This window comes from Vidua chalybeata, chromosome 1 (genome assembly GCF_026979565.1).
Source record: "Vidua chalybeata isolate OUT-0048 chromosome 1, bVidCha1 merged haplotype, whole genome shotgun sequence".
Lineage (NCBI taxonomy): Eukaryota > Metazoa > Chordata > Aves > Passeriformes > Viduidae > Vidua > Vidua chalybeata.
In genome coordinates this window covers 49,079,944-49,085,096 of record NC_071530.1, presented here as the reverse complement: position 1 = coordinate 49,085,096, position 5,153 = coordinate 49,079,944, and the positions used below count along the sequence as shown (strand labels likewise).

General features: G+C 40.5%; 1 long non-coding RNA gene across 2 annotated transcripts; it reads right to left on the bottom strand.

Moving 5' to 3' along the window:
• Positions 1 to 1,055: 1,055 nt before the first annotated feature.
• On the bottom strand, positions 1,056 to 3,711 carry LOC128801184 (uncharacterized). 2 transcript variants are annotated; one of them, XR_008435146.1, is made up of 2 exons: positions 3,466 to 3,711; positions 1,056 to 1,200 (listed from the first exon to the last, which is right to left on the bottom strand). It is a non-coding gene; the product is annotated as an uncharacterized LOC128801184 (long non-coding RNA). The 2 variants fall into 2 exon arrangements; XR_008435147.1 differs by having other exon boundaries at positions 1,056 to 1,163.
• Between the last annotated feature and the right edge of the window lie 1,442 nt (positions 3,712 to 5,153).

Genomic DNA, 5,153 nt, shown 5'->3' with positions numbered 1-5,153 from the left:
CAGTCTTTAGAGGTCTACAGGCAGCAGGGGCTGCTTATCTTGCTTAACTCTGTCTGCTGCCACTGACACAGCAGCACCTTGTTTTTATAGCTACCGTGGCAGATTCTCCATTTTTATCCCCATTTGGCTATCCATGGAAGTTATTTACAACCTCAGCAGAAAGATCAGTCAGCACTGTGATAACTGGCCCCTATCGACACTGTCAGGTTTCCAGGTCTGTAAGACAAATGTTGCTTCTGGCTCGCAGCACCCTGTGTGCTGTGCATTTTGATGCAGATTTTTATTACCTGGCAGGTGGCTTGGGAGTCATGGATGGAAAAAAGAGCTGAGATCAATAACAGAGAATGATCAAATCATGTCAGAGAGGGGTCAGCAGGCAGCAGTTGTGGAAGTTGCCCCTTGACATGGCTCTCAGGGGGGTGGGGAGTGTGGGGGAGTGCCTTGATTTCTGAAAGGTAACATGCTGTGCTAAAAGTGCCTAATTATTGCTGTCACTGTGGCCAGCTAAAATAATGAAAGGCTCTGAACAGGGATTGTGAATAACTACATTTTGTTCTGATTGCTGCTGTTGCTGCCATCTCTCTGCCTTGCTCTGGGCAATGTTGGCATAGGTGCCCTAAAGAACAGGCTTTATGAATACCACAGGGTCAGGAGAAGCCCTTTAGAGACACTTTAGTCCCATGTAACCATTTTATTCCTGAGATGATCTCATTCTCCCTTCTCTTAAAAACCTCCACTGTCAATTTCCTTTAAAGCACTAACTTCTGTCTGTCAACTGATGCTGCCTCTGTTTTATCTGTAGACATTTCAACATAAGATTAACTTTCCCAGCTCGAAAAGGCAAATGACTAAGACTTCTGGCAAACAATACGGGCTGTTATTGTGGCTTAATCCTGCTTTGCTTACTCCAGGATCAGAGAAGTCCTGCTTTCTGGAGTCAGAGCTGCAGTATTGTTGTTATTTTCAGTAATTTGCTAAAACCCTCACAATTTTTGCTCTGGTTGCTCTAGCAGGGCTATGAGAAGGAAAGGTCAAGCCAAAGTTTCAGGCAGAACTCAGTAGTAGATGTAGCTGCCTCTTTATTTTATCTCAGTTTGAGTCTCCTTGGAATTAGATGAGCAGCAGATTCTGCAGTTTTCTTCCAACACAATCCAGGAAGATGCCTGTAAGCAATTTCTGCATTATAGTTCCTATTTATATCTGTAATTAAATAAATAAGTATCATAGTTATATTTCCAATTTCATAATTGCCTCTTTGAAATAATAGTCCTGTTCCAGGTGTTTTCTAAAATAAAACAGCTAGGGAGATTAATTTCAATTAGAAAGGAAAAAAATATAAACTGAAGTGGAGTTTTGTTTTTAAAAAAAAAATCCTAAAAATGCAATTGCAAAAAAAACTCCTAACCAAAAGAAATGTGCTTTTCTTGGAGGGTACTTCATTTAGGTAATTAAATCTGTACAGTGTGAGTGAACCATTGGCAACAGTGCCCTTTATCAAATGACATTTGGAGCACATTAATCTGCTGAATTCTGAGGCTTCACAGCAGCTTAAAACACATCTGGAGGCAAAAAACACAGTGAATTCTTAATAGTCTTTTGGTATGAATAGAAGACTGAATAGACTTTTGGTATGTAGAACAGATGCTCTAGGCTTTCTCACTGGGAAGATTTAGTAATGTTGAGAAACCTAAGCTGTATACATGTAAATTCATAAGCAATCACAAGTTTATGGTGTGTGCATGTTGGTGTTCAGAAGAAAGATAAGTATTTCATCCAACAAAAAAAGAGAGAACCCATGAAGGGAACAGTCTTATCTCAACCACTGCTTTCTTTTCTCTCTCTCTAATATTTCTTCCAGCACCTTTTGTACTGTCTGTGACTATTGCAAATCCTATTTTCTTCCTGAGACAGAGTTGCAGGGAGAAACTGTTTGATGTTGGTTTGTGGAAAGGAGCTCTCAGAGAGCTGCCAAGCCTGGCAGGTTTTGGAAGAAGGTCATGCTAGTTAAAGCTCAAAGTCTGAAGTTGAATTCTGCAGCAGAGCCAGTTCTCTTCTTCAGCTTTAGGCAACCTCCTAAAATGATCTCTGGAACAGAGCTCATGAAAACAAATATGTCCTGAAAGGAAATTACTGAGGCCACAACTGTCTTCTGGAGTTTCTTAAAGTGTGTCTGTTGCTATAATTCTTGTAAGGTTGCTGCTGCTGTCAGAAATTACATCAACAGGATGTGGTAGCACCGACCATCATGCAGAATCCATTGATCTATTTAAGTTTTTGAAGTATTAATGGTGTTTCTTTTCCTCCAAGTTTTAATTCATTCACAGAGCCTTACTGGGATATGGAGAGTCCTGGATGAACCTTTAGTAACTGTTTTATAATAGATGAAGTGCTCAAAATTTGCACCTTTGAAGTTGTGTGTAACTGTTGAAACTGGCCTGGCCAGCTCTTAAGAAAGCCTTCTGTTGCTGGATCATTAAAGCCTGTCCTGTTCTTAACCAGTGCTATAGGAGAGGTTGAAAATGAATAGAAGAGTTCACTTTACCTCTTCAGAGGCAAAATGCAGTCTTGGGGATACTAAGTGTCTGAAAGTATGTACTTATAGGCTTGGAGAGAGCTTACCAGGTCTGCATGTTATGCTAGCCACAAGTAAATTCAATTTTGGGGTTGGATTTGGTATATTGTCACCTCATCCCACCACCCAAACCACCTGAACTAAATGACTGTGTTCAATTGAAAAAGTTCATTTGAATTAAGTATCAGCCCTTTCACTACTGAAATGGGACTGCAAACTTGGCAAGGAGGTCCTGAGTGAGCATTGGGAAGGGATGGAATGAAAAATGACCAGAATTTATTCCCAGAAAGGGCATGTTTCAAACGGTGAATGGGATTACAGATTGGAAGAACAGAAACTAGGCACTTAGGATCTCTTTGAAATTACTGCTTCAAATGGCATTTGCCTTCTAGGGAAAATACTCTTTGAACTTTGCAAAACATATGTGAATTTGCCTCTGATGTATTTTTAAAATTTGTTCTCTTTCTTTGTGTTAATAACTAAGCCTATTGCTGCTTAAGGACTTGATCCCATACAGCCTGTCTTTTTCTCTGTCCTTGATCCTGCAGTGAAGTCACAATACTGCATTTTTGGTGATATTATGATGATTTCCATGGCAACAGACTGATGTCCAAAGTATGGGATCATGACTTTAGTGTGGGATGAAGCAAGAGAATATAAAATCCTTGTTAAAAGGATTTAATAAGAGGAATTTGTCAATAAGAGGAAAAGGAGCTAATAAAAAAATCTGTTAATTTTATTATGCATTTCTTTTTCTAACTGAACATAAATGCAAATGAAAGTACTTTTTTTAAGGATCTGTTTGGTTTTTACTTGTTTCTGTTGATCAGTATGTTAGATTGAAAGGAAACATGAACTAAAGAACTACAGCAGCTATATATAAAAGAACTTACCGAAAATCCTGCTGGCAATTTTTTTTCTTGAAACAGAGAAGAGCTTTCTAATCTCAATAGCAATGGCCATTAGAAGCTGCTTGGCAGACTCACCCTCAGTCATGCAGTGAGTGGTTCACACGGGGCGATTGTCACCCCTGTCAACTTCCTCCAACATCTTTTTCTAAACAGTTGTCACCTCTGCAAGCAAATACTGGGTTATCTATACTTCTGTAAAGCACATGTGGAAGGGCCAGCAGGTGATGGTAAGGGAAGGATGGCTGAATTTGGAACATGAGTGCTAATCTATCCCATGCCTTTGGTTTCTGTGGAGCCATTATGACTCAACCTGTATTACTCTGAACATTCCTTCTGACCTTTGCCAGCAGGCTAAGATGCCAAATTCTCTATTGTCATCCCAGGGGCCTGCTTTTCCTCTGGCTTACACTGAGACATGTCAGAAGAGCTCCCCCTGAGGCCAATATGTTAGTGTAAATGAGAAGAGAATCAAGCAGTGGGTGAAGATAGTTGTGGGCTTCAAGATCTGTTCTCCCTTTGGTGCATGCTGTGATTTATGCACAGAACTCCTATTAGCAACAGTGAGAAGAGAGATACTTACATTGCTAAACAGGATTTTTATTTTCTCAGCTGCCTGAAGCTACTCAGTATAAGCCTGTTGTGAAAGTGATTGGAGATTTAGGGGAAGGAATGTCAAAGAGAAATAAGAAAAACAAAACTAATCCTGAACTAAGAACTGTAATAATTGTGGGGCTTTTGCTGTTGTGTTTTTTTTTTTTCTTCTTGAAACATGTAGGGGTTTTTAGCAACTAAATAATTGTTCTAAATAGTCCTGATTTTTTTTTTTTTTAGTGACTCTGTGGGTGGGGATTTGTGCAGTCACTGATGAGTGTGGAAGTAAAAGGACAAGAAAAGTTGAAAGTTCAGAAGCTGGGCTCACTTTTCTGCTCATTTCCTTCATTGCAATTTGCCTTATAGCAGCAGACCTCTGTAGAAACACAGCTGCTGCTTTTATTGTTTTGCAAACCAGATTTTGCTTTTTCCCCCCCTTTTAATAGAAATCTGATTGCCAGCTTCAGAACTGTTACAATTAAAGGAGGTTTTTCCTCTCTTCTGCCTTCTCTGCAACATATTCTGATTTTCTAGCCTCATTAGCAAAGGACTTATTCTCTTCCCTTGAGGTGTATGCATAAGGGCAAGCTACTCCTTGCCATTATAGGGTAGAATCCACCAGTTCTGCTATTATCAGGGTCTGGGTATTGTAGCAAACTGGCAAGAGTTAATCTTTATTAAGCAAAAGCATACAGGACCCACAGAGACTCTGTAGTTGCACTGTATTCTCATGCTTACCATTTGCTTTATTGATTTGCCTGTCTAAATGAGTACTTCTAAACTCTGTGGGTGTTTTCCAATTAGATAAAAAGCAATTCATGTCACCCTGCTGCAGCTCTAACAGCCATAACCGAGAGCGTGCACAGAGGACTTGTGAGCAGAACGGCCTGGTTTAATCAAGGCGGCCCCCTTCAGCGCTGCCTTGTCTGCAGGACATCACTCTTTGCACGCAGCGCTTCCCTTGTCGGAGCTTTGGGGAGCGGGCCACAGCCACGCTTACTGCCGAGGCTGCGCTTTGTGGGGCAGGTCTATGGTTGGTGGAGAAGATGCATGAGCTTCCCTCTCTCAGGTGGTTTTGA